The sequence below is a fragment of the Piliocolobus tephrosceles genome, chromosome 4, assembly GCF_002776525.5.
Source record: "Piliocolobus tephrosceles isolate RC106 chromosome 4, ASM277652v3, whole genome shotgun sequence".
Classification (NCBI taxonomy): domain Eukaryota; kingdom Metazoa; phylum Chordata; class Mammalia; order Primates; family Cercopithecidae; genus Piliocolobus; species Piliocolobus tephrosceles.
In genome coordinates, this window is record NC_045437.1 from 173,593,529 (window position 1) to 173,621,415 (window position 27,887).

The 27,887-nt window shown below is 35.8% G+C and overlaps 1 protein-coding gene and 1 pseudogene across 2 annotated transcripts in view; one reads left to right on the top strand and one right to left on the bottom strand.

Annotated features, from left to right (window-relative positions):
- Positions 1-27,887, bottom strand: part of COMMD10 (COMM domain containing 10) — a 222,621-nt gene that overhangs the window by 61,103 nt on the left and 133,631 nt on the right. The window lies entirely within an intron of this gene.
- Positions 7,330-7,635, top strand: LOC111530592 (annotated as a pseudogene).

The following is a 27,887-nucleotide window of genomic DNA, read 5'->3' on the forward strand; positions in this document are numbered from 1 at the left end:
ACGTACACCAAAAGAAAAAAAAATCCCCCCAAAACAAACAGGAAAGTCTTCAAGAAATTAGGAAAAAATACTCAATACAAATGACTCTAACTGGGCTGAGATGCTGAATTGAGCAAGTAAAATAATTCAAAAAAGCTATTATAAATATATTCAAAGAACTGAAGAAAAATTTGCTATCAGTGAGTGAACACAGAATAAATCTCAAGAGAAAAATAGAAACGAAAAAAAGAAAACTCTAGATCTAAAAAGTATAATAAGTGAAATAAAATATTCACCAAATGGGCACAGCAACAAATTGGAAATGGCAGAAGATCAGTAAAACTGCATTACGGGTTAGGAGAAATTACCCTAGTTTATGGCGAGTCCCATAAACTAAAGATTAGCCTACAGATTCTTAAAGGATATTATATAAAATGTTAAAGTAATATTCTTATCCATTTTTATTTAAATTTAAAAGAAAAGGTTAAACAATATTGCAATGTTTCATTCACTACAAGCCTAAATGTTATCACAGAACTGTGGAACTATCAAATACTAATCAGCATTTAAAGTCAAAATAAAATGTAATGCCAACAGTAATTATTATTAATTCAATCAACAAATAAGTGCATCAACAATATCCCAGGTGATATGGTTTGAATATTTTGTCCCCTCCAAACCTCATGTTGAAATGGGATGTCTGATGCTGGAGGTGGGCCTAGAGGGAGGTGTTTGGGGCTTGGGGGAAGATCCCTCATGAATGGCTTGGTGCTGTCCTCACAATAAATGAGTTCTCGCTGACTGCATATGAGATCTGATTGTTTAAGAGTGGGCCGCCCGGCCGGGCGCGGTGGCTCAAGCCTGTAATCCCAGCACTTTGGGAGGCCGAGACGGGCGGATCACGAGGTCAGGAGATCGAGACCATCCTGGCTAACACGGTGAAACCCCGTCTCTACTAAAAAATACAAAAAATTAGCCGGGCGAGGTGGCGGCGCCTGTAGTCCCAGCTACTGGGGAGGCTGAGGCAGGAGGATGGCGTAAACCCGGGAGGCGGAGCTTGCAGTGAGCTGAGATCCGGCCACTGCACTCCAGCCTGGGCGACAGAGCGAGACTCCGTCTCAAAAAAAAAAAAAAAAAAAGAGTGGGCCGCCCCTTGTTCCCTTTCACCATGTGATATGCCAACTCCCCCGTGCCTTCCACCATGATTATAAGCTTCCTGAGGCCTTACCAGAAGCAGATGCTAGCACTATACTTCCTGTACAGTCTGCAGAACCATGAGCTAAAATAAATATCGTTCCTTTGTATATTACCCAGTCTCAGGTATTCCTTTATAGCAACAAGAATGGATTAATATACTAGGCAATGGCTGGGAACTGTAGAGACAACAAGTAAAAACAGAGATGGCTCCTATCTACATAGGGTTTCCTAATTCTAGTGAACAAGAATAAACGAATTCCCAACTGAAGTCCTCATATAGACTAATGATTTATTTGAGCAGCAAGATTTATGAACTATCTTTTGCTGAAAAAATACATTGCTTCAATTTTTTAAAAGGATTAAGACTTAAACGACCGACCTCAGAATCCTTAGACCTTGGATTGAGAAACATAAAGATCACGGTTAAATGAATAATCCAAGAGATGGAAGCTGAAAATGGAAGCTTTGTTCTTAACAAATATAAAACAAAAGAGACAAACAGTAAAACTATTTCCATGGTCTTATAGTGGTGCTTCTAATACATGCTTTACTTTTTAACAAATGTCTAAAATGAATTCAGCACATGGAAACATAAAAATACTGTTAAGCAGTTCAGCAAAGAATACCAAATGGAATAACCATCATTCTTAAGGCTATGTTCAGCGGCTTCTTTTAATCAGATAATTTCAAGTGTTGCCTTTGAACCATTCCAGTCTGGTTTCACCTCTTCTCACTGACTCCACTCCTATGACCATGAACTTCTTTCAGGGTATCTTACAATACATTGTAGTCTCTTCAGAGTTTTTGAACATATGATTCCTGCACTCCAATAACATTCTCTCCAAACCCCTTCTGTCCCTCTCTGACTCAACCCTATGGTCTCTGTCACATAAATTTTTCCCGAGCTTCGCTGGATTACGTTAAATCTCCCTAGACTATGTTCCAAAAGTACCATGAGCTTTCTGCTTTCTTAGAACTTCTAAAATTTCTAATTAGAAATTTAATGTTTCATTGACCAGTATGTTTGCAAATATATTCCCAGAGCCTGAGACACTTTCTACTACATAATTTGGAGCTGAGTAAATATTTGTTTAATAAATGATATTCAAATAAAATGTAGATAATCATATCCTTTTTTTGTCTCACATATTACATTGTAATAAAAACTTTTTTCTCTGATCTATAAATTTAATCTACCTTATACTTCTCAATACTAAATAAAAATCCTCTGACTTTTCTAAAGTAATTCCTAGATTTGACTTCGTCACATTTTATCCTATCTCCTTTTTAAAAAAAAAAAAAAAATATTCAGTATAGAAAATATCTGACTCCTGTTAAGACTGATATTTATAATTTATAGGTGACGGCAAAATATAGTGAAAAATAGCAACTTCAAAGAAATAAGAACATAGACAAGTAAAATTAAAATAACAAAATGCTATTACATATTTTATATACTCCAATCAAGAGGAATCTGAAGATATCATCTAAAATAATCATAATATTAAAAAGGGGGGCCGTGAGCAGTGGCTCACGCTCATAATCCCAGCACTTTGGAGGTTGAGGCAGGCAGAACACAAGGTCAGGAGCTCAAGAGAAGCCAGATTAACATGGTAAAACCCTGTCTCTACTAAAAATACAAAAAATTAGCCAGGCATGGTGGTGCACACCTGTAGTCCCAGCTACTCAGGAGGCAGAGGCAGGAGAATTGCTTGAACCTGGGAGGCGGAGGTTGCAGTGAGCCGAGATCGTGCCACTGCACTCCAGCCTGGGCAACAGAGCAAGACTCCGTCACAAAAAGTAATAAATAAATAAATAGGCTAAATGTTGTTTTCTTTTGAATTCTAGCTCTTTTGTGAACAAAAGGCCAAAATGAAAAACTGAGATAATTTTTTGCACGATTATCTTTCTGTCCAGCCTCATGCTCCTGAAAAGAATATTAAATTCCCCCATAAAATATTGTGTCAACTTTACAAATACAAGTAGACTTTATTCTACTTCTGAAAGCATATTCCCATTTAACTAGATGAGTCAATGAGTCAATTTAATATAATTTAAATATAAGAGTTTGATACCCTAATGGGTACAGAAACTATAATTATTGACCAAAATAATTCTAATGCATATTAAAAGATTCCATGTTTTTACTAAAAGAGATTTCAGGATGAGCAGATTTCCAAATTAAAATATTAAAATTTAATTCCAATAGTCAAAACTAAGTTTTGTTAAGGTCCATGTAGACTGCCTTACTATTTTCTTCAACTCTTGAGAATATTTTCATGAGAACAGAGTAAAAGACTTAAATTAGATTTAGCTATCACTGAAGAGAGTAAGAAGTTGCAATTTCATTTCAATTATGCTCTGTGCCTTTCCCTAACTTCTTAACACCCCAGATAGCATTAACATTTTTTCCCCCTCCTATGACCACATCTCTATTTGGAAAATATGCACTTATCAGTATTATCTGCTGCACCAAGGCTTACCTACATCCACTCCTACTAACTAAAGAAGATGCACACATTGACAGATTCAGTTCATCTTCTCACAACCTGCTAAAACAGACTTTTTTTTTTTCTGGTTGAACTAACTACCTGCCTATCTACCTCCCTCCCTTCCTATCTACCTATCTAAGTTATGTTTTCTCTGATAAGAAAAAATGTTGGAAAATAAGCAAAGAACTGCAAAAATCCATCCTTACTTTCCTCTTGATTTTCTACTCATTTAAATAAAGAATGGTGGCTAGAACAACTAAAGCATAATGTTCAAAAACAGAAGCTATCCTGCATCTTTCAAAAAGTAATAATGCAACATTTCATCTGTGCATAGCTCACAGTGAGGAGATGCAGGTACCTACACTTTTCCAAAGTCAAACAAAATAATCACTACTAAGACCTAAACCTAAGATCTTTTCTTCACAGCATTTCGAAGAGCTTGAAAACACAGGCTCTCACCAGGGTTCTGTAACTAACTAGCAATGTAACCATGAGTAACTATACAGCCAAGAGTACCCTCAGTAATAAGATTAAGGGACTGGTGCTTACATTCAAGACCAACAAATTTGTATGCCTGCTGTACAGTAACAGACCAATATACTGAGACAGCAGGGTTTGTAACACAGAATGTAATGACTACAGGGTGGCTGAGAAAGGAGATGGGAGGAGATCCCCAAATCCATCTCCCAGAGGAGTTCTGGGCCAGGGATTTTAAGGGGATAGTAGAGGGCAAGGGGTTGGAAAGTTGGGGTCATTGATTGGTTAGATTAAGGGAGATGAAATCATGAGGATACAGAGTGTGTTCTTTGCTGAGTCAGCTCACCGTCTGACCAGCTGGTGCCTGTAGTTTCACTGGTATGCAGGACCTGAAAGAATATCTTAAAGGTGCCAATGTGCCTTTGGAACAGTTTAAAAAAAAAAAAAAGAATATCTCAAAGGGAAAACTTAATATTTCATAATGTTCAAGTTGTCATCTATGGAGCAGTTAAGGAGAACTATAATCTAAGGTCTACGAGATTCTAGGACAATAGGCACCAAATAACTGTGAAGAAGCAGACCAGAGAGCAAGCCTGACCTAGTGATTAATGCTGAATGTGCTGCAAGCTTGGTTTTGTTTCTTGCTATCCCTTCTTCCCTGATTAATTTTGTAAGTTTATAGGGAGGGTCATTTAGAAGATAGTCCCTTTAAAATAATTATTTTAAACCCACTTTACAGATTCCCATAGGGTAACAGGTATGAGCTGTTATTATTTGTTGTTTGAAAGCATTAACTAAAGGTGCCACAAATTTAGAAACATAATTTTTCAGTTGATGATTTAGATTTACAAAGTAATTAAGTATATTTGAAAATCTGGAATAATAGACATGTAAGTTATATTATTTTTCCAGTGTTTATACAACACTTGGGTTACATATGTATCCATGGATCCTTATAACTCTACTCTTCTTTCTCTCACAAAAAGTCCAAGGCTGCCACGCTCAGAAACTCTGACCTATACAGGTATGTTCCCTGCCGTACCCTAACATTCTCAAAGTTTATTATCTACGATGTTCACCTCTTTCAAAGGAATAAAAAAAAGAATAAAAGAATTACAGGGAAAAGATAAACACGATCACCTCTCAGTCATCTACTGTGACATTCTCTAGGGGCTTAGAATTCCTTTACTTCCTGATTAAATCCCCCACAACTCAAGTCACGTAGTCTTCACTCCTGAAGAACATGAATGAGGCAGAATGTGTTTGAGAAACTCAGTACCTAGATTGTTATCTGAAACTTTAATGCCTGATTTTGCTCCCTAGGTACCTATAAGCAATTTTTGGATGTACTGTTATGTCTTATTATCTTAAAAAACACACTTTAATATGGCTTCTTCTACTTAAGAGCCAAAATTATCTCCCAATTGTCTATCATAGGAAGCTTCAGCTTTGATAACTGACTTTCAAGGTTGGAATAACCTGGGCTCCCACTATGTATCTAAAACAATTTAACATATAACCTTATGAGCCAAACCTGACAAAGACAGTATAAAAAAGTAGAGACTATTTAATTCCTTAATAAAAAACCTCTATCAAAATATTATCAAATCCGTCAATGTATGAAAAAAAAAATACCAGCACAAGGTAGAGTTTACAAAAAAATAGAAAAGTATATCAACATAGTTAATTTCTTCACAAATTAGAAAGCAAACATGTGATTCAAAAACCGTAAGATTACATCATTAGACACTGAAAAGTATTTGGTATTTTCAGCAGCTACTTGTATTAGTTACCTATGGCTGCTGAAGGCAAATTCCTACAAACTCAATAGCTTAAACGAAAATAAATGTATTCCTTCACAAAGTCCAAAAACAGTTTCACTGGGCAGAAAACAAGGAGTCAGGAGGGCTGCATTCCCTCTTGGGAATCTGCTTCTTGCCGCCTCCTCCTTCTAGCTGCCAGCATTTCTTGACTTGTGGCCATTATCCTAGTCTCTGCCTTAGTGATCGCACCATCTTCTCTTACATATGTCTGTGTGAAATCTCCCCCTGCCTCTCTTGTAAGGACATTTATTATTGTGCTTATGGCCGACCTAGATAACCCAGGAGAGTCTCCCAATCTTTTTTCCTTTTAAGTTAACGCTTACATAGTCCACAGATTAGCAGTTTCTATCTGTGGGGAGCTGTTATTCTGCCTACAGCACTACTAGTTAAAAAAAAAAGAAAGAAAACTATCTGTATTGGTTTGCTAGGGCCGCCATAAGAAAACGCCACAGACTGGGTGGTTTAAACAACAGCCACCAACAACAGTCTCCAGATTTTCAACAACAGTCTCCAGACTTTCCGTTCTGGAGGCTCAAAGTCCAAGATCAAGTTGTCCGCAGGGCTGGTTTCGCTTGTGGCTTCTCTCCTTGGCTTTTGGACGGTCTTGTCTCATAGGTTTTCTCTATTAAAGCAGACACCTGGTAGCTAGTCTTTTTCTTACAAAGACACCAGTCATACTGGATTACAGCCCTACCCTATGACCTCATTTAACCTTAATTACCTCATTAAAGGCCCTATCTCCAAATACAGACACATTGGGAAAGACAGCTTCAACATACAAATTTTAAGGAAGCACAATTCAATCTATAACACACTCTAAGAATATTAATATGGGGGTAGAGTCAACACCCTATTCAAAGCTAGCTGGGATTTTCCAGTGACAAAAGAAGGAATGTAAGTTCTTTTGGAGCCCTTACTACTCTTCTACTATTCAGAATTGTCCCTAAAATGTTCTCATAGTATGTATTCTTTCTTCTATTCTGCCTCACCAAGAGAATGCTTCCTGGGAATATGGTTCTACTTTCCTTGCTTCCAAGAAAATTTGTGTCAAACAGAAATTAGGGAAGCTCTTACAGCCAGCCCATATACCTGTCCTAAGTGAAGAACTCTTGGTTTTATCAAGTTGGATAAATTTCTTTAGCAAACTGCATTTTGCTGTCATCAGGAAGCATCCTTAGAAATTGTGTGAGGAAAAACTATTTTTAACAGTGAAAAATAATAAACAACTTAAATGTACACAGTGGTATTTATAAAGAGTTCACTATTAAGAGTGGTTGATTTGGAGCAGTGTGAATAAGAGGCAAGAACGACCCCTAGATTGACCAAAGCTCGCACGCCGCCGCATCCTATGCCCAGCACCTATGTTCTACCACCATCGCAAGAGAAAGACTGAAGGGGATGCTAAAGGAGATAAAGCCAAGGTAAAGGACGAACCACAGAGAAGATCCGCGAGGTTGTCTGCTAAACTTGCTCCTCCAAAGCCAGAGCTCAGGCCTGAAAAGTCCCCTGCCAAGAAGGGAGAGAAGGTAACGAAAGGGAAAAAGGGAAAAGCTGATGCTGGCAAGGAGGGGAATAACCCTCCAGAAAATGGAGATGCCAAAACAGACCAGGCACAGAAAGCTGAAGGTGCTGGATGGAGATGCCAAGTGAAGTGTGTGCATTTTTGATAACTGTACTTCTGGTGACTGTACAGTTTGAAATACAGTTTTTATCAAGTTTTATAAAAATGCAGAATTTTAACTTTTTTTTTTTAAGCTATGTTGTTAGCACACAGAACACTTCATTGTTGTTTTGAGGAGAAGGGGCCTACGTCACTAATGGAGTGTCTTCGAAGCTGGATTGATGTGGGGAAAACACATTTCCCTTCTAGTCTGAGAGACTTCCTCTTGGCTCCCAGGAGGAGGGATTCCCTGACTTTGACATACGTGGCCACCTTGGCACAAAAGCCTTGTGGTACAGAGAAACAAATTAGTTTTTACGTCCTCTTCTCCCTTTCCACCTTTCAGCATCGACTTAACTCCCTTAAACTCAGACATCTGTTGGGACCTGACCCCCACTCATTGGTTACCAGTGTGTCAGGCAATCTGGACTTTCCAGTGATGCCACTGAGATGGCACCTGTCAAAACAGCAGTGGTTCCAGTTCTAGATTGTGGATCTTCAGATAAATTCTACCATTTTCATTTCACTTCCTGAAAGTCAGGGTTGGCTTGTGAAAAGTTGTCAAACAACACGCTAAATGTGAAATGTCAACCCTCACTCTAAACTTTGCCTGTTCAGAGCATCAGATAAAGACTTCATTGGGTTTTATAGTGGCTTTCTGATTTTCGGTAGTCCATTGAAGAAGGGAGTTTGAAAGTTGTTGTATACTGTTAATGAATGTCTGCCCATGTCCTGCCTGAAATACCACGACTGTTTATGGAAAGTATCTTTAATAAAGCTGGCTACAGTTTGGCTTGGAAAAAAAAAAAAAAAGAATGGTTGATTTGCACAGTGGGATTGGGGGAACTTTTTTTTCTTCTTTATACTTGTTTGTATTTTCCAAATCTTCCCTAAGGTCATTTATTACTTTTAGAATTTAGAAATCCTTTTATAAAAATATATAAAGTTCTGGTTTTTAATAACTATGTAATGATTATGTCTACTCAAAAGTATCTTCAAAATGACCTATTTAAAAATCTATCCCCTCAAAATATCCTAATAAATCCTATCATCTTTTTTTGGACTAAAAATACAGTGTAACAACTGAAGAACAGGTTAAAAAATGTTAAGAAAATTGTAATTTAGAATTGATATGATTAATTTATATCTACTTTAGAAATTTCTAGGCTAGGACCAGGTGTGGTGGCTCATGCCTCTAATCCCAGCACTTTGGGAGGCTAAGGCAGGTGGATCATGAGGTCAAGAGATCAAGACCATCCTGGCCAACATGGTGAAACTCTATCTCTACTAAAAATACAAAAATAAGCTGGGCGTGGTGGTGTGCACCTGTAGTTCTAGCTACTCGGGAGGCTGAGGCAGGAAAATCACTTGAACCCCAGGGAGAGGGAGGTTGTAGTGAGCAGAGATCATGCCACTGAACTCCAGCCTGGTGACAGAGCAAGACTCCATCTCAAACAAACAAACAACAACAACAACAAAAAAGAAATTTCTATGCTAGACATGTGTAACATTTGCTGATGACTATAATGTTTGTTATAGTCCTGGTGAAAATATGGGACTTATATAAAAACATAACCTATTATGAAACTATTTCTGTGAGAACATCATATATTGTTTTATGTTTCTACTGAAAACACAAGAACAAACTTTCCAGTCCATATAAGTACTGTATACATGCTAAGTGTGATCAGTTTTCCTACTTTCTGTTAACGTACATTTAAAAACTCAATCGTCCTCAATGAGAAATCTTCTAATTTGTTGTCTGTTCTTTTTCCAATAATAAAAATCTCGTGTAATGGTTAAAAATATAAATTTTAAAAAAGGATTTCCTTAATGTTAAAAATGTAGGCAAAAATATCGGATACTGGGATTCTTTTAGGATTAAACCTCTAATCTGCCTAATTGGAGAAAATTATCAGTGTGGTAATGGTCTGGATTGTTTTATTTCAGAACTGTTCCCTTGATATCAAATTCTATAAATGATAAAGCCTTTCCTTTCCCACGAATGGCAACTTTAGAAATTGCTTTTCTATTTTGACCTCTATATTAAGAAGGACAAAAAAACTTATTTTCCTTCCAGGTATTCAGTATATTTTCCAATATTCATCTCCAAATTTTCTTCACAAAAGCAATGTTTTTTTTTTTAAAGACTCCATATTGATTACAATAAGAAATATTAAAAGTATAATTATAAATAAATGAGAATAAAAGGAAACGCTGTTTTTAAATTAAGTACTATATTTATATAAATTATATATATACGTGTATATATATTTTAGATGGAGTCTCGCTCTTTCGCCCAGGCTGGAGTGCAGTGGCGTGATCTCGGCTCACTGCAACCTCTGCCTCCGGGTTCAAGCAATTCTTCTGCCTCAGCCTCCTGAGTAGTTGGAACTACAGGCACATGCCACCACGCCTGTCTAATTTTTGTATTCTTAGTAGAGACAGAGTTTCACCATGTTGGCCAGGATGGTCTCAATCTCCTGACCCCGTGATCCACCCACCTTGGCCTCCCAAATTGGTAAAATATTTAATATAATCTTCATGAATTTTTCAAATTTTATAAAAGCTAGATGTAGTAGTAATGACTCCCTCACTAAATGAATTTGACCATACTGCATCAATACTAGCTATAATACTTAAAATACTTTGAAGTATTTTCTTTAATATAAACTTTATGTACTTATATTTGTATAAAATGTTGACTATACAAGTATTCATTTCTTTTTCTTATATTGGATAACACTCAAATTTGACATCCATTTGCAGATTCAAACACTATTTAAAAATGATGCTAATACCTTAAAATGAGAAATAGCAAAAGTATAATTATTATATATCAATAAAATATATTTTCTCTCAAAAGAAACTAAACCAATGTGGGTAAAAACTATATTAAGGATTACTTTTTAGGAAAAACACCACGAACTATTAAGAAAAAATGAAAATCCTTCTCTATTTGCATAGAAGACTGTGCAGAAAAGACTTCTAATATCTCAACTGATCTCCAGCCCCATAATTTGTGACTAATAAGTGGGTATGAAGGTACAGAAAATCTGTTTCACTTCACTAACAGGATTATAAAAGAGATCATATTTCTCCAAAACATTATGATAAAAGCTTGCTACACACTGCTTTGATCATAAAAAGAAGAATCACTGCAGGAAACAATGCAACACACATTTAACTGGGTATATTTCCTATGTTATGTATACTGAGGTCTGGAGTCCCAAAATTGAGGCCGTAATTTAAGTGCAGATAAATGAGGAAATGAAAAGATCAGAGATAAAAAGATATTTCAATGAAATTAATTTAGCAAATACTGAGCAACCATTTATTGCCTGGTTTTGAAGGTCACATACAACACCTTGAAGAAACTTCTATATGTTTTAGTTTCCTCATCAAAATGGCAGTATTATTTAATTCTTATAGTGGTTAAGATCGAATAAGGTAATATATAAAAGTGCCTGTAACAATTAAACATCCAATGAATGACTGTTCATTCTATTTTTATTTATTAACGTAACCAATGTGCTTCTTTCTTTGGTGACAGAATAAAAAAGTTTTGTTTTCAAAAATTTAATTTCCACATTAGCAAAACAGCTTCACATTTGCTCATTAATGTAGCTGGTAAATTTCATGAGAGTGAATACTGTAATTGTGAAATTACTCATTGTCTACTTCAAAAACATTAATGAAGATAATAATTATATTTTCTATTTCTTCCCTTGCTCATTTACAACTGTATGGTGCTACTTTCCAAGAAGTTTGCATCCCTTACGCAATACAAAGGTCCAGAAAGCAATAGCTAAAGGTTTAAAGACAAAGTTTGACTCTTAAGTCCAGTTCAGAGAGAATGAAATATTCCCAAACACAATAATCAACTACTGTTTAGGCTACCCTATATAATGCACTACTATTATCTGTGAGCCACAGAGTGGGGGTTCTGTATTTTCATAAAAGCAGGTTTTTCTAAATATGATAAATAAAAATTCAAGCCAAAGTTGTTTTAAAATATTCTATTCCATGAAAAGGACTGAATGTAAAATACAAAAAAATTCATTTTTGTCCCTTTTAACAACAAATTTGGGTATATAAGTAAAATTTCATAAATCATTCACATTTTATCAATCACATTATTATGGTATTTGTACTAAAATACGAATCACATTAAAAAAACACGATATTATGAAAAGGCCACAATTTTCTGGAAAATAAAAATAAGACTGATAAAAAAATACATGGTATCTACATTTTTCCAGAAGTACATGCAATATAGCGAGGAAACGAGATGGCAAATGGTTACTCAATGTAAAAGACTTCTGAAGAGGTTACAAATCCATTGGTCCTTAACCTTTCATGGATTATAGACTTGAAAGTACTCACATATGCTTCACAGAAACAATGTGTGCACACATACACAAAATACGGCAGACAATTTCAGGAGTTTCATAGATCTTCTGAATATAGACCCTACACAGGTTAAGAATCTTTACATAGATCCTTAATATTCAGTGATTATTTTTACCATGATCCAGAGGTCCCGGGTCTATGCTAATTTGTCATTTTGCTAAGACCCACATTTGAATCATACTAACAGAAAGCTGTAAGACTGCTGTTCAGTAACAAGAACTCAACTAGCAAGGGAGCCTAGTATTCACATCTGTGTGAGTCTGGCAACTTTACAACTCATATTAGCGGAAAAATTATTAAGAATTGCTTTAGTGGTAATCATTAATATATTTAGAAGGTCTCTGAACTTCTCATATTAAAAAAGGGAAGATTGTTTTTTCACACCCTAAGGCTCCTTGGCAAGTTATATCATAATGGTATTCCAGCAGAAAGCAGACCAATAAAATATGACAAACCAATAAAAAAATAAAGCATATTATCTTTATAGATAGTCATTAACATACTTATTAAATCCCTAACATATTAACTTCCTATCATTGTGTAATTTACAGAGATAAAAGATACAGACCCAATCTTCTAAGAGCATTCGCTGTTATACACCAGGCTTATACCTGAAAATACTGACCCCAAAAATCACATAACATAAATTTTATTATGGATAACCCAGAACAAGTAATTATAAGTGTCAGATATATACAGAACATTCCAGTTTCTATAATCATTAAAATTCTAACATAGATTTTCCGATAGCCTTCGATGATTGTAATGTTATACACCATTATGTTGAAGCAAACCATTAAAAATCCAGCTAGTTTTCTTAAAGTTGGTCTCATAAAATATGATGAATTCATTATTTAATTTCAACAAAATGTCAAGAGTAACTTCATGAAATAGTGTACAGCTTACATGCTTATTTTAAAATCAGAAGTTCTGGGCCGGGCGCGGTGGCTCAAGCTTGTAATCCCAGCACTTTGGGAGGCCGAGACGGGCGGATCACGAGGTCAGGAAATCGAGACCATCCTGGCTAACACGGTGAAACCACGTCTCTACTAAAAAAATACAAAAAAACTAGCCGGGCGAGGTGGTGGGTGCCCGTAGTCCCAGCTACTTGGGAGGCTGAGGCAGGAGAATGGCGTAAACCCGGGAGGCGGAACTTGCAGTGAGCTGAGATCCGGCCAATGCACTCCAGCCTGGGCGACAGAGCGAGGCTCCGTCTCAAAAAATAACATAACACAACACAACACAACGTAACATAAGAAGTTCTATACATCTATCACCCTGGCCTATCTCTTCACTTTACACCCACATGATCCTCTCTATCCAACTCCCCTCACATTCTACACACACACACACACACACAAACACACACACAGCATTTCAGTACCTTCTGTCATTGGAACCTCATTTCCATTTCTGATCTTCATTCCCCTTGCAGGCCTGCTCTGCAAAAAGCCCCAATCCAGAAGGACAACTACTGGCTTGGATATGTAGATACATTTACTTCTATTCTTCAAAAGATAAAAGGATGCCTGGAGAGAGGATTACTACTTCTACTTTTATAACTTCAGGAGGGAAAAATACAGTTTCTGGCTTTTCAAACTGTAGTTGTGACTGTATTTTCCCATCAAACCACTGCTACAGATGGTGGTTTCACTCTATGGTATTATTTATACTATACTAAGTTACATTACGAATTAAACCAACTTTTGAAAGCTGGAACAGAAACCCAAAGGATATTTATCAAGTTGTGTTCAGGGGAAGGAATTTCGAATTAAAATACTGATGATAATAGTTTATTGTGTATGGTGTGTACAGGGCACCATAGCAAATAGTTTACATATATTCTCATTTAATCAACACAAAGAAGTAGATATTATCATTACTTGACACATAAGAAAACCAAGGCTCAGAAAGTCCAGAGCTAGAAGTCAAATGTTGTTCTGTCTGATCCAAGCCTGTGCTCTGAGCTATCACACTTCACTGTCTTGTATGTATGTTTCAAGTTTTAAATACCATTGTAAAATATAATCTTATTAATATTTCATGAACAGTTGACTGCCTCTGTGAGTATGTGAGTATGTGTGTGTGTATGTGTAATGTAGCTGCAAATAGGCATATATTAAACTTGTTTTGACCTTTGGAATCTACTTATTTAAAATTCTCCGTCTATTTCAGAAGCAATTAAAAATGCATCTATGTATGTTATTTGAGCATTACTAGAAATTTCTTTATACAAATCCATATTAATGTGCTAATAAGTAACAAATATATATACAGTCATGCACAATAATGATGTTTCGGTCAATGAGGAACTGCACATACAATGGTGGCCCCATAAGATTAAAACAGAACCAAAATTTCCTATGGCCTAGTGATGCTGTAGCCATCATAATGTGGTAGTGCAATCCATTACCTTTTCTATGTTTAAATATACAAATATTTAACATTGTCTTGCAATTGTCTATAGTATTCAGCATAGTATAACATGCTGTAGAAGTTTGTCGTCTTGGAGTAACAGGCTATATGACACAGCATCGGTGTGTAGTAGGCTATACCATCTAGGTTTGTGTAAGTATAATCTATGATATTTGCACAGGGATCAGATTGCCTAAAACACATTTCTTAGAATGTATCCCTGTCATTAAGTGATGCACAACTGCATATACACACAAATATATGTACATATACACACACACACAGAAACATAATTATACAGAGATACAAACATCCTTTATTGGTTCAATTTATCTGAAGAACTCTAACCTAATGATTCCATTGTCATTTTGTCCAAAATTTAGCAACATTTAAATTATTAACAAAATATACCAAGCACTGATAAAAAGCTAAAATAGTATTAAATATAATAATAATTTCAAATATTAAGTCACCTTCCTCAATTCTGTTCTTGTAACTATGTGTTATTATTACCTTTTCTAGAGGAATAATAATAATATTAGACAAAGTAAAAAAAATGTTTTTAAGAAAATTACCTGCTTGCTTCTACTTTTAATGTACCATGTGAGAGAAAAATAAGTTCTTTACCTACATGAATGATTGTGAAAAGAAAAATCCCAACACTATAAACACTTGGACAAGATCGTATAGTAAAGAAGTAAAACCTGGTTTTGAAATAAGGTGGCAGTGATAAACGTAGTAAGAAGTAGTTGCATTTAGCATATAACCTGAAAGTAGAGATGACAGGATTTGTTGACAGACTGTACGTGGAATATAAACACACAGATCACCACAGACTATTCATAAATGCTTACTAGATAAATAACAATGTCTAATAGTAAGTTTGTAATGTGATCGATTACTTGTCAACAAATACACCCTAATTTACTGAGCAGTTTTCAAAATACTTACCTTATTCTCTATATTACTTAGATTGTATTTCACAGCTTCCTCTGCTGTCATCCCTACCATTAATGCCTTTTAAAATATAATTATTCATCTTCCAAGGAAAAAGATCTATAAACACACATATAAACACATCAGTATGCCTGTATATGTGTGCTTGCATGTATATATAGATATATGTATATATACACACATAATTTTAATAGCGTAAAATGCTTAAGTTTAACAAAATACATAACTGCTATGGTTTGTCTCCTCAAAAACTCACATTGAAATTTAATTGCCATTGCAAATGTATTAAGAGGTGGGACCTTGAGGAGGTGATTAGTTCATGTGAGTACTACCCTTATGAATGGGTTAAGACTGTTATTGCAGGAGTGAGTTAGTTATCAAGGAAGTGGGTTAGTTATAAAAAGAATAAGTTTGGCCTCGATTTTTTCTCTGTCTCCTAAGCACAACTCCACTTCATGTGATGCCTTCTGCCACATAATGATGCAGCAAGACAGCTGTTATCAGATGCCAGAATCCTGCTGTCAGACTTCTCAGCCTTCAGAATTATGGGTCAAATAAATCTTTTTTCTTTACAAATTACCCAGTGTGTAGTATTATTATTGCACCAGAATAAAGAGAGTAACTATATAAAATGTTTTTTAAAAATAAGATGTCACCATTTTTGTGAATGAGTAGCTAACAATATCTTAAAGAAGACTGCTAAATAGATCTGTACAAAAAAGTTTAAATATATATAAAAACATATTTAAGTGATGCAAGGAGAAAATTAACTGAAAATATTTTAACAAGCATGCTATGATTTCAGAAAACACTGAATTCCTTGCTACTAACCGCTATTGAATTTTATATGTTGGCTTTTTTTCTTAGTGTTTTAAGACCATTTAACTAGGAGGCAGAAGCATGGGTTCAGTTCAGTAGTACCACACATACTAGCCATATGAATAAACAAATAAGTCTTTTTAACTCTCCTGGTCTATTACTTCCTGTACAAAACAAGACTAACAGTAATACTTGCAAGGTACTTCTTTAGAACTAAAAATCATACAAAATATTCTGAGCTTTGGGTTTATCTGCCAAGAAACACTATTCTGAAATTAGTACTAACTACAGATTTCATGCACCAAACTGGCAATTACGTTGTTAGTGGTCAGTTAAGATAATCTTTTCTGTTGTGAAACAGTGAAACTACTAAGTGCCAAATTTACAAAGCCTGAATCAGTAACTAGAAAATATTATATTTAATATCTTGTTTTTATAAAGGTCAGGGGAAAGCAAAATTAAAGTTAAAATTTCCACACAGAATTACAGAAAAAATTTATTAAATTAGTCAAAGTACAGCATATGATGTGCAAACCACAAACAAAAAGAAAAAAAAAAAGTTGCCGGGTGCGGTGGCTCAAGCCTGTAATCCCAGCACTTTGGGAGGCCGAGACGGGCAGATCACGAGGTCAGGAGATCGAGACCATCCTGGCTAATACGGTGAAACCCCGTCTCTAATAGAAAATACAAAAAACTAGCCGGGCGACGAGGCAGGCGCCTGTAGTCCCAAATACTCGGGAGGCTTAGACAGGAGAATGGCGTGAACCCCGGAGGCGGAGCTTGCAGTGAGCTGAGATCCAGACACTGCACTCCAGCCTGGGCGGCAGAGCAAGACTCCGTCTCAAAAAAAAAGTTGATCTAATCATATCGCTTTGAAAGGCTTAGGGTAAGACTTGGAAAAAGTGGAATAGCCATGGAAGAGGAATCAAATTAGTACACCAAGAACAAAGAAAAGAGAGACAGAATCGGGCACATAAATCAAAAAACAAAAGTAAAAATTTAGAAAATCATCACTCACAATAAAAGATTTTCCCAATGTTTAACAAACAAACTACAATTACAATGGATAAACAGTACCTGCATCCCATAAATACACAGCTATAACTGTGTAAAAGTTTAAGTATCACCACTCCTATTCAACATAGTGTTGGAAGTTCTGGCTAGGGCAATCAGGCAGGGGAAAGAAATTAGGAAAAAAGGAAGTCAAATTGTCCCTCTTTGCAGATGACATGACTGTATATTTAGAAAATCCCATCATCTCAGCCCAAAATCTCCTTAAGCTGATAAGCAACTTCAGCAAAATCTCAGGATACAAAATCAATGTGCAAAAATCACAAGCATTGTTATACACCAGTAACAGACAGAGAGCCAAATCAGGAATGAACTCCCATTCACAATAGCTTCAAAGAATAAAATACCTAGGAATCCTACTTACAAGGGATGTGAAGGACCTCTTCAAGGAGAACTTGGAGAACTACAAACCACTCCTCAATGAAATAAAAGAGGACACAAACAAATGGAAGAACATTCCATGCTCACGGATAGGAACAATCAATATCGTGAAAATGGCCATACTGCCCAAGGTAATTTATAGATTCAACGCCATCCCCATCAAGCTACCAATGACTTTCTTCACAGAATTGGAAAAAACTACTTTAAAGTTCATATGGAACCAAAAAAGAGCCCACACTGTCAAGACAATCCTAAGCCAAAAGAACAAAACTGGAGGCATCACGCTACCTGACTTCAAACTATACTACAAGGCTGCAGTAACCAAAACAGCATGGTACTGGTACCAAAACACAGGTATAGACCAATGGAACAGAACAGAGCCCTCAGAAATAATACCACACATCTACAGCCATGTGATCTTTGACAAACCTGACAAAAACAAGAAATAGGGAAAGGATTCCCTATTTAATAAATCATGCTGGGAAAATTGGCTAGTCATATGCAGAAAGCTGAAACTGGATCCCTTCCTTATACCTTATACAAAAATTAATTCAAGATGGATTAAAGACTTAAATGTTAGACTTAAAACCATAAAAACCCTAGAAGAAAACCTAGGCAATACCATTCAGGACATAGGCATGGGCAAGGACTTCATGTCTAAAACACCAAAACCAATGACAACAAAAGCCAAAATAGATAAATGGGATCTAATTAAACTAAAGAACTTCTGCACAGCAAAAGAAACTATCATCAGAGTGAACAGGCAACCTATGGAATGGGAGAAAATTTTTGCAACCTACTCATCTGACAAAGGACTAATATCCAGAACCTACAAAGAACTCAAACAAATTTACAAGAAAAACAAAAACAACCCCATCAAAAAGTGGGCAAAGGATATGAATAGACACTTCTCAAGAGATATTTATGCAGCCAACAGACACATGAAAAAATGCTCATCATCACTGGCCATCAGAGAAATGCAAACAAAACCACAATGAGATACCATCTCACACCAGTTAGAATGGCAATCATTAAAAAGTTAGGAACAACAGATGCTGGAGAGGATGTGGAGAAACAGGAACACTTTTACACTGTTGGTGGGACTGTAAACTAGTTCAACCATTGTGGAAGACAGTGTGGCAATTCCTCAAGGATCTAGAACTAGAAATACCATTTGATCCAGCCATTCTATTACTGGGTATATACCCAAAGGATTATAAATCATGCTGCTATAAAGACACATGCACACATATGTTTATTGTGGCAGTTTTCACAATAGCATAGACTTGGAACCAATCCAAATGTCCATCAATGATAGACTGGATTAAGAAAATGTGGCACACATACACCATGGAATACTATGCAGCCATAAAAAAGGATGAGTTCATGTCCTTTGTAGGGACATGGATGAAGCTGGAAACCATCATTCTCAGAAAACTAAAGCAAAGACAAAAAAAAAAAAAAACCAAACACCGCATGTTCTCACTCATAGGTGTGAACTGAACAATGAGAACACTTGGACACAGGAAGAGGAACATCACACACCGGGGCCTGTTGTGGGGTGGGGTGAGGGATAGCATTAGGAGATATACCTAATGTAAATGATGAGTTAATGGGTGCAGCACACCAACATGGTACATGTATACATATGTAACAAACCTGCACGTTGTGCACATGTACCCTAGAACTTAAAGTATATACATAAAAAAAAGAATAAAAGAGGTAACCCTTACAAAGCATTCAACAGAAATTTGTATGCTTCTACAACCAAAAGATAAAACAACAGGAAACCGTTCAGACTTCCCTGTTTGTTCTCAATCAGAGAAAGCTTAGTAAAAAAGCAAAATGAGAAAAAATGTGGTCACCTCTATCTCTACTCACACAGTGAAAAAAGAAAGCTTGTGTTCACCTCCACTGAAATTACTTTTAAGTATTTCAATTATTAAATACTTAAGGTGTAAATATCACATAGACCAAGGTAGATTACTATGGTCCCTATCCTCCTAAGAACTTAAAATTATAAACAAAGGCATTACAAAGAATCAGAACTCAAATAAATAATCCACATTACCAACATGTACAAGGAAGGAATAACTGTTCATTACTGCACAGTGCATAACGAGGAGTCGTGCCTGCTTCATGTATAGGAATGGCTAGCCAGGAGATATGAAATGAGAAAGCTTCCAAGAAGTGATGGACTTACAGGAGGTTTTTTTGGTGTGGGGAGGTGAACAGAGGGTATTCCAAAGGCTACACAGGACTTGGAAAAGGCTCCAAAAGTGTAATAGAATGTTTATAACTGACTACGGCTGGTCAAATCACTTTTACAACATGGTTAGAGATACTAACCTGTATGTTCCCTTTTCTAGCATTAGTGCTAAATGTTTTACTTGGATTGTTTAACCTATACTTCTCTTATTTAAGGTAGAGTTTATTTATTTCAGCAAGAAGGAAACTGAAACAAATAATGAAGTGACTTGTTCAACTTCACTAGTAAGCAGTACAACCACAACCAAGAATAGAACCTAGGCACTGCAATTCAGGAGCCCATGTTCTTACCTACCATCTCTACTAAACTGCAACTGCATAATAGCAGGAATATGAAGGTCTCTCATTCCCAGAGATTTACACAATGTCCCACCCATAGTAGACTCTCATTAAATAACAGCCAAAAGAAAGAATGGGAGGCAATGTTAAAGGTTGGCAGTGTGATAGAGAGAAAATATTGATTTTTGGCTGGGCATGGTGGCTCACACCTGTAATCCCAGCACTTTGCGGGGCTGAGGCAGGTAGATCACCGGGAGTTAGAGACTAGCCTGGCCAATGTGGTGAAACCTCATCTCTACTAAAAATACAAAAATTGGCTGCGTATGGTGGTGCACGCCTGGGGTCACAGCTACTTGGGAGGCTGAGGCATAAGAATTGCTTGAACCCGGGAGGCGGAAGTTGCAGTGAGCCCAGATCATACCACTGCACTCCAGCTTGGGTGACAGAGTGAGACTTTGTCTCAAGAAAAAAAAAAAAATGCTGAAATATTGATTTATTTCCCCTCTCTGATACTGCAATATTCTGAAACCAGTTGAGATAAACTGATGAATAAAAGAGAACATCAGTATTATATTTGTGTAACTTCTTGAAGGACCAAAAAGAAGAATCCAGAAAGTAAGAGATCTCTCACTATACTCATGTCCTTCTCTAAGACAGGGAATTACTCATTTCAGTGGTTCACAACTTGGATATACAGATTCATCTAAACTATTAGTAATAAAACAAAATGCAATTCATATCAATACAAAACAAGCTATTGGACATTTATAATTCCTAAAAATTAAATGCCTATATGCTTATTTCAAAATCATGGGAGTAAAAAAAAGCAAGTATTCTAGATTGAATATAACATACATTGTGATATAATAATTATAATTAATAGAGAAATTTACCTGATTCAAATAATTCAGCTCAAGAAGGGAAAAAACATATGAAAAGTACTTCTGATTCTCTCAAATGTTCACTAACCTTAGTTCTTAAAAAATAAAAAAGCTTATTAAAATAGCAAAAGGAAAAAACTAGATTGTATTTGAAGTTTTTTTCACACAACATTTCTATTTACAATTTTTTGAGGAGATGGAGAGAGAAGAGCTGTTGCTTCCTCGTGCCTACCAATCCAACAGAATGGGGTTCTCAAAGGAAATTAGACTGAATATCCCACACTGGCTGGAATATGTATCTGATTTTAAAATCTGCCAAAGAGGTTTGCTTATTGCAGTTTATCTTCCATAGAGTACATACGAATTTTATTTTTATTTCATCAATTATACTCTCCAAGAATATTCTCCTTCCTTTAAATACGTGAACAACTGTCCCCAATTTCTTTCTTTCTTCAAATACATGAACAACTGTCTCTAATTCCTTCCCTTTTCCTTTCTTTCCTTTCCTTTCTTTCTTTTTTTTTTTTTTGAGGTGGAGTTTCACTCTTCTTGCCCAAGATGGAGTGCAATGGCACTATCTTGACTCACTGCAACCTCTGCCTCCCGGATTCAAGCAATTATCCTGCCTCAGCCTCCCGAGCAGCTGGGATTACAGGCGTGCACCACCACACCCAGTTGATTTTTTTCTATTTTTAATTGAAACAGGGTTTCACCATGTTAGCCAGGCTGGTCTTGAACTCCTGACTTCAGGTGATCTGCCCACCTTGGCCTCCCAAAGGGCTGGGATTACAGGCATGAGCCACCATGCCCGACCACTGTCTCCAATTTCTATGCTTTTCCAGTGCTAGAAATCAATGATAAATGTGCATATGGGTTTATCTACCCATGAGAAAAATAGAAACTGCTGTTTCAACTCTAAGGCTACTCAAAGGAACAAACAGATTAGGAAATTTAAACAGTTCTACTGGCCTAAAATCCATAATCAATTTGTAGAAATTTCCTTCATGACTTTTGTGAAATACACAATCATACCCTACCATAAATTAAATATGAAGCTCCTTGGGAGGTGATGTCTCAAACGTTTGATTTGAAGATATTTCAGCAATGAGCTAATAATTTCAGAAAACAATTTTCAGAATTAAGTATGATGAAATTTTATTCAACTTTGTTTCTAAAGTGCTCTTTTACTTCCAGACACTATCATACAAATGATACATGTAAACTAACAAAGGAGGAAAAAGAATCAGTGGAAATGATTCCAAGTATTTTAGGGAAATAAGAAACACTGAGAATAATATAAAGCAAATATGTAACTGAAAGTATCAAGAAAATAAAGTAAAAATCAAATAGATGCTAAAATATGTTTAAATTAAAAATACTCAAGTGTTCTTAACACTTACAATGTGAAGCTGAAAGGAACTGTTATAACAACTTATTTCTTAAAAGGAGCCATCTTGACCTCATTTTTTAATTTTATATTTTTCCAAGGTATGAAATAGAATGCTATTTAGAAAGGAACATACAGATACACATAAAACATATATGCACAAAAACATACATGCACGTGTCTATATGTGTACATACACAGAGATCTAAAGGCATATGTGTGTGTATATATATATATGCATAAATGTGTATATGTATATGAGGTAGTTTTCAACAAATCCTGTAACTGAAAGGAAGGCTAGAAAAGTCAGCTAATAAAACAGATTACTGGAAACTTCCTCCAGGTAAAGAATGATTACTGCTTTTAGATGATGGTAAAAATTCAGTAACACCAGACGCTAATACAGGTAGTATACTCATTAAGATTTAATGTACTTTTCTCTTTCAACAACTAAACACGGAGGGACTGCAGGGAATTGTTTTTTATTGCTAGGAAAATCATATAATGGTCAGAAAAGTGAAAATAAATGTCCGTGAAAAATTCTGCTTGCTTTTATTTAAGGAATGCTTTCACTTATGAAGAGGTTTCTTCCTCTCATTTAGAATTTAAAATTTATATTTTCGATATTACTGCTTTCAGAGTTAAGGTGGTTTTGGACAAACCAGATCATGACCATGTAGGAATCTATGTTTAAAGGAATAAAACAAAGAGCGGCTGGAGCTTGGCAGTCATTTCACTAGTTTGATTTAGCGGCATCTAACAGAGATGGCAAGTTTTATCATGCACCTTTAACTACCAAATTCACAAAACAAACAGAAGGTTTACCACGGGAGGCAGAGAGTGATCAGACCATATCCTCTAGTTACTCTTCCAGTAAAACAGCATGTGTTGTCTAAAACTGCGATGGGAACCTGGGAGCTCATCCAAAAAACCGAGCTCTAGTTGAACATCTTCTTTAATACCGTATACCACGACCTCCACAGTAAATAAAAGGTTCACATGCAGACATCCATTGTATGATCAAATATTAATATTAAAATGGAGTATAATGTTAAACTTGCAATTATGGTGCTGACTTTGTATTAAGCATATTAAGTTTCAATGAATGATTTTTTGTTTGCATCTTATTACTGCTTTTAACATATTCTGTAAATCAAAATAAAGGGGAAAGGCAGATTGGTGCTTCAGTTATACTTCTGCCTGTAACACAGAGGAAGATTATACTATTAGACATTTCCTCCTCAAAAACGGCAGATAATCTTCTTAATATTCAGTACCATCAGGAACCAGAACTAAAAAGAAAATTATTAAAGAAGGTTAAAAAAAGGAGTGGGGAGAGAGAAAACATCTAAATGAATATGGTATTAGGAACAATAACTTAAGCCTCGCTGTAGTATTTCCCTATACGAACCCTTCATACCACCTTTCAGAAAAGTGGAATTTAATGACATAGAAAGATAATTTAATTGGGAGTCCAAATATTTAGATTCTATTCCCACCTGTGTCACTTGCAGGATGTGTAACTTTGGATAAATTAAAAACCTTACTTTGTTTCACAGACTTAAAACCCAACCACAACTAACCACAACTCTCTTTAACGCTTCAGTGTAGTCCATGTCAGTCTGTGACATTCAGCTGGGATTTCTGGTTTCTGGTCTGGCATGTAAGAAGCTTGGAAGTCACCATTTCATACTAACAACAAATAAAAATCTCAACAAACTGAGAAATCAACGACTCTTCTTGGATCTATAAGAGAAGTAAAGTCATGGGGTAAACCATTGCCCCCCAGATTAGAGAAACAGATATAAATACGGAGAATTATAACTTATTGGAGTAGAAACCCAGAAGCAGAAACCTCCGTGGGAACTAGTGCCAGTGTAAGAAAACTTAAACAGCAAATAACTGCTGGAGTCAGTGTGGACAACTGTAAAAACTGAAAAATGCAGGAGCCTCCATAAGGAGGCGCCTCACTTCTGTTGAGTTTGACCTCCAGAAGCCTGATCTGGCTCTCACAGTGAATACCGGAGAAAAATCCACTCATGCTTCCAGCAAAGGAAAGGACACACCATTTTTAAAATATGCCAGATCATTCTGTTCTTCTTACCAAGGTCAACCCACAGAGGAAACTATTTAAACAGACTTAACCTATGGAGTTCTATCAGAGCCTAACTGACTTACAGGAAGGAAAATATCCAACTCCAGTTGGCACTAGCCTTCCAGGTGGGAGACAGAAAATACCCAACTCCAGCTCACTCTAGCCATCTGTCCAACTGGAGAAGGGATAAAAACACTGAGAAGCACTTGTGAAGTTCACAGTCAAGAGGCATAGGCTTGCTAAAAAACTGATACTTAATCATAGGACAATAGAACACTTCTCTTCTCCCAACATAAAAACACAGTTTGAAGAGGACAGAAGGAGCATCAGAACCAAACACAGCTATGGCAGGGATGTTGGAATTGTAAGACCAGGAATTTAAAACAACTGTGATTAATATGCTAAGGGCTCTAAGGGATAAAGAAGACAGCAATAACAGATGAGAAGTACAAGCAGAGAGATCTAAGAAAGAACCAAAAGAAATGCTAGAGACCAACAACACTGTAACAGAAATCAAGAATGCCGTTGAATGGACAAAACTCAGGAAACAACCTCTGAGCTTGAAAATATCTCAACAGAAAACTTCAAAACTGAAATGCAAAGACAAAACACACACACACACACACACACACACACACACACAAAACAACAAAAACAAAACAACAACAACAACAACAAAACCCAGGAGGAAATGTGGGACAACTACAAAAGGTATAACATATGTGTGATAAAAATCCTAGAAGAAAGAGAAAAGAAAAAAATGTAAAGCAATAATGACTAAAAATGTCCTCACGTTAATGTCAGATATGAAACCACAAATCCAGGGAGCTCACAGAGCACCAAACGAGATAAATGCCAAAGAAACTACACTTAAGGATATCATATTCAAATTACAGAATATCAAAGATAAATACAAATCCTGCAATATGCCAGAGTGGGGGAAAAAAACATCTTACTTACAGAGGAGTAAAGATTATTACATCCAATTTTTCCTCAGAAACAGTGCAAGCAAAAAGGGTGGAGCGATGGGTACAAAAATATATATGTAGAAAAAATGAATAAGACCTACTGTTTGATGGCATAACAAGGAGACCACAGTCAGTAATAATTTAATTGTGCATTTAAAAATAACTAAAATAATATAATTGGATTATCTGTAACACAAGGGATAAATGCTTTGAGAGGATAGATACCCCATTCTCCACGATATGATTATTACACATTGCATGCTTGTATCAAAACATCACAAGTTCCCCATAAATATATACACCTACTACATATCCACAAATATTAAAAATACAAAAAGAGTGGAGTAAAATATTTAGTGTTGAGGAAAAAACCCACCAACCTAAAATTCTGTGCCCTTTGAAATCACCCTTTAAAAGTGAAGAAGAAAGCCAGGCATGGTGCCACATACCTGTAATCCCAGATACTTGGGAGGACTGCTTGAGCCCAGGAGTTGAAGACCAACCTGGGCAGCATGACGAGACCCTGTTTATTTTAAAAAGTGAAGGAGAAACAAATATCCTCTCAGGCAAATAAAAATCAAGAAAATTTTAGGCTAGTGGACCTGCCTCACAAGAAATGTTTTTTAAAGTTCTTTAGAAAGATGTTAAAGGAGATAGGTCAGAAACTCACATCTACATAAAGAGGGAGCATTAGGGAAAGAATACACAAAGGCAAAATTACTTTTTTTCATTCTTAATTGATCTAACAGATCCAAATCATTATTATTTTGAACAAACAGACTTTTTAGATACAATATCAAAGCTATAGTCCATAAAAGAAAGCAGTGACAAGCTGGACTTCATTAAATTAAAAACAAAAAATCTATACTGGGGAAGACACTGTTAAGAGAATAAAAAAGACAAGCCAAAGATGACTAGGAGAGAATATCTGTAAATGACATGTCCGATATAAAGGAACGTTATCCAAAATATATAAAGAACTCTCAAAACTCAACAATAAGAAAACAACACAGCTTAAAAGTGAGCCAAAGACCTAAACAGATACCTCATCAAAAAAGTTACACAGATGCCAAATAAATATATAAAAAGACACTGTATGTCAGTAGAAAAATCCAAATTAAAACAGAAATGAGAAACTACTACACACTTACTAAAACGGCCAAAATCTAGAACATTGACACTACCAAATGCTGGTGAGGATGTGGAGCAACAAGAACCCTCATTTCATTGTTATTGGAAATGCAAAATGATATAACCACCTTGGAAGACAGTTTGGCAGTTTCTCACAAAACTAAACATGCTGTTACCATACAATCCAGCAAACATGTTCCTGGTATTTATCCAAAGGAGTTGAAGACTTACATGTATTCAAAAATTTGCACATGGAAGGTACAGCAGTTTTATTTATACTTAGCAAAACTTGGAAGCAATCAAGATGTCCTTCAGTAGGTAAATGAATAAACTGTGGTACCTTGAGACAAGAGATTATTTAGTATTAAAAATAAATGAGTTATCAATGCATGAAAAGACACAGAGAAACCTTAAACGCATACTACTAAGTGAAAGACGCAAATCTGAAAAGACTTCATACTGAAAAGATCCCAGCTATATGACATTTCTGAAAATGCAGAACAGGAGGGTAGAGGATTTTCAGTGTAGTAGAAATTATGCTATATGGTACTACAATGGTGGATATATTGTCATTATATACTTGTCCAAATCCATGAAATGTGTGACACCAAAAGTGAACCCTAATATTAACTGGGGTCTTCAGTGATAATTATATAGGTTCTTCTATTATTACAAACATATCACTCTAACGGGGGATACTGATAATTGGATAGGCTATGCATGCATGGGGAAAGGAATATATGGGACATCTCTATACCTTCCTATCAATTTTACTGTTAACCTAACACTGCTCTAAAAAATAAAGTCTATTATTTTTTAATAAATAAGGTATGGTCATTCTATTAAAAATGACTTCCATAACAACCAATTATGTCAATACAATGTTTGCAATTCTTTATAGTATTAGGCAAAGTCAAGAGACTGGCTTCTACAGCTGAACACCTATAAAAGGCATACAGAAAGGGAAAAACCAAAATGTACTTAAAAATTAAGCTCTGTCTTCAGCTGTAACTAATATTAAGGTCTTTCTGCTTAAGGGTACAATGTATATTCCTGAGTATACCTTGATTTAAGGCTATAAACTGAGGTTTAAAAAAACAATGAAAATTATGTGTGAGGTGTGTATAAATGTTGTAGAAAAATTATCAAAATAATCAAGACTGCATATGTGTAAGTGAGAGGAGGGAGCCAGGA